The sequence below is a fragment of the Aquarana catesbeiana genome, linkage group LG11 (assembly GCF_042186555.1).
Source record: "Aquarana catesbeiana isolate 2022-GZ linkage group LG11, ASM4218655v1, whole genome shotgun sequence".
Lineage (NCBI taxonomy): Eukaryota > Metazoa > Chordata > Amphibia > Anura > Ranidae > Aquarana > Aquarana catesbeiana.
This window is the reverse complement of record NC_133334.1, coordinates 69,622,735-69,625,818: the sequence shown is the minus strand read 5'-3', so window position 1 is coordinate 69,625,818 and position 3,084 is coordinate 69,622,735. Positions and strand designations below refer to the sequence as shown.

The window sequence follows — 3,084 nt, the reverse complement described above, 5'->3', positions numbered from 1 at the left end:
TATGTATAAAGGGGGTAGGTCCATGAACTCCTCCATGCTTGCTTGTCAACGTGTTTCACATTTAATTGCTTCCTCAGGACATAATGGGTAGGTGCTGATATAGAATTAAAAATTATACAAAGAAAAAAATATATGAATAAGTATAAACAGTATTGACGCTTTAGGCAATTGTGTGTGTGTATATATATATTAGGCAATTGTGTGTGTGTGTGTGTGTATATATATATATATATATATATATATATATATATATATATATATATATATATATATGTGCATCTTCGATAAACATACACACAAAAACAAAAAAAACAAACCACATATATGCTTGCCTGAATGGCCTTGAAAAACTGGTTCCCCAAAGGGGACAAACATAGACACCGTACTGGTAACCAGGCTACACCGACAAAAGAGAGAAGGAGCCTAAGCCAGTGGGACGTGCCCAATTGGATGCCTCCAATGGGCATCCCCAGGAGAAAGAAAGTAACTCAATATAGAGCTGTTAAGTACATAGAAGAGGAAACCATATATGTATCCATCCATCTACATTAAGTGACCCACGCTAGACAAACAGGGTTAGACCATCAGCCAGACATTATGCAGATAATGAAAAAAAAAACTGGGACAGAACAATACAAAGACCAAAAACATAAACAAACAAAAAAATCAAGACAAAAAGAAAAAAAAGGAAAAAAAGGGGGGGAGGAGAAAATGTCTAATATATTAGGTAAATTATAACATATCAAAAAATGGGGCTAAAAGAGGCCCCCCAGAGACCAAAAAACAGAAGCCCCCCCAAGAGCACACATATTTAAGCAAATTAGCACATCAAATCATACCCCCATCCTACAGAGCATCAAAAACGGGCATTACAGAAAGGGTTTGTAACTCATTGCCTCATTTAAACCTGGGGGCGTGGGAATGTAGAGTGTGAATCCAGCGCGTTTTTCTTTGCAGGATCCTCTTATCAAAATCCCCCCCCCCCCTTAGAGCCATTAGAATATATTCCAATGCTGCAAATTTAATGACCACAGTGTTGTCCCTGAGTGCTGAAAATTCACTTGACGTCCTATTGGCGTATACAGTAGATCACTAGTGACATTGTGCACGTGATCCTTTATTCTACGCCAATAGGGACGTTTGGTATTCCCAATATGGAAACTCCCGCACTCACAGAACATAATATGCACCACGCCCACCCGTTTGGCAGTTAACATGGTGTATAATAGAGTGTATAATAGAGTGTAAATTTACGTTGGGCAGGTACATGGTGTGATTCTCAAAAATACATGAACAGAAATGAGACGAGTTACACTTCCATGTACCCCTCAAAGTTTGATCCTCCTTTTCTGTGTCTACAAAATTACTTTTTGTTAGCCTATCCCTAAGACCCCTTTCACACCGAGGGCGTTTTGCAGGCGCTATAGCGTTAAAAATAGCGCCTGCAATCCGCCCTCAAACAGCTGCAGCATTGTCTCCAGTGTGAAAGCCCGAGGGCTTTCACACCGGAGCGCTGCGCTGGCAGGACGTCAGGAAAAGTCCTGTCAGCAGCTTCTTTGGAGCGGTGAAGGAGTGGTGTGTTTACCGCTCCTCCACCGCTGCTCCCCATTGAAATCAATGGGGCAGTGCTGGGATACCGCCGGCAAAACGCCGATATTGCGGCGCATTGCGGGCAGTTTTAACCCTTTCTCGGCCACTAGCAGGGGGTAAAAGTGCCCTGCTAGCAGCCGAAATGCGCCGCTAATCTGACGGTAAAACGCTGCTAAAATAGCGGCGCTTTACCGCCGACGCTATGAGCGGCCCGGTGTGAAAGGGATCTAAAGGATCTTGCCTGCCTAAATGTGTTATTGGGTCTTTCACCTGTATATTTCTTAAGAATAGGATCATTGATGAGTAAATACCAATGCTTCTGTAATATCCCACAAACACAGGAATGTTGGCGATTATAGGTTATTATGAACCTAGTTGTATCATCATAACTTTTCCGATTTTTTAAGTGCCTGTGCACTTACTAAAGTATATATAAGGCTGAAGACAGCGGATATACATGTAAAACCTATGTAGGGAGGTTTGTTGTCTATCATCAGAGGCTGTTCACTTCACTGGGTATAGGAGAGGGTTTACCTCTCCGCGGTGCCGTCATTGCAAGTGTGGACACCCAGCTGTGACAGCTTGCGGCTTCATAGCCGGGCGCGCACTGCGCATGCACGAGTCTCGCTGCACTCTCTCAGTGGCCAGGCAATCTTCTGGGACCTGTGACGTGTCCCTGTCAGGGCTGGGCTCAGCCCTCCCTTCTCAAAGCTCAGGCTGCTCAGCTGTCGGTTAATTGCCAGCACTCTTCTTTCCACAGTGACTCACCTGATGATCATATACTGCTCATCAATCAGCCTGCTGGCTATTTAAGCTGCTTACATCAGATCTCCTGTGCCTTCGCCTTGGTCAACATATCCGGGCCGCTTCTCGGCCTTTTGGCTAAGATCACGTGTAGTATCTGTTCTTATCAGTTTCCAGGAGGTGGCGCTTGCTTCCGTCCCTGATGGCGAAATAGTGAAGGGATGGCGGTTGCTATGCAAAACCTGCTGGAGTAAAGGTGACCTGGAGCGGTTCGTAGCCAAAAGGGAAGCCTTCTGATGGGGATGGAGAACCACAGGGTCTGATCCGGAGGGTCGGGTCCCTGGCCTTCTGGTCTAGATTGGGGTAGCTCTAGCTCCAGCCGTTTTTTTTGGGAGAGAACGCTTACTCCTCCTTCGGGGGGGGGGGAGTGGTCAGTATTTCCTGAATGTAATTAGGCAGAAGGGATAGAATGATGGTGGAGCCTGATGGTAAAGGGCTCTCACCAAGTTTCCTGAACTCCAGGCCTTCCTGGTTGAGGGGGGGGGGGGCGCTGTGGTCTGGGCTGTGGGTCAGGGTTGCTTTGAAAAGGAAGTGGTGAATGTGCCCCTGAAGTGGCAGTTCAGGGGTGCCGTACAGTCACTGTGTTTAGGCACTTGACTTTATGGCACCATGGTCACTTCACCACTACACACGTTTTTCACACCTGCCTCTTGGGCTGATCCTTTTGACTAGGACCAGGGGAAATTTTTA

The 3,084-nt window shown here is 45.9% G+C and overlaps 1 pseudogene; it reads left to right on the top strand.

Annotated features, from left to right (window-relative positions):
- Positions 1-2,452: 2,452 nt before the first annotated feature.
- Positions 2,453-2,581, top strand: LOC141113037 (U2 spliceosomal RNA; annotated as a pseudogene).
- Positions 2,582-3,084: the final 503 nt, after the last annotated feature.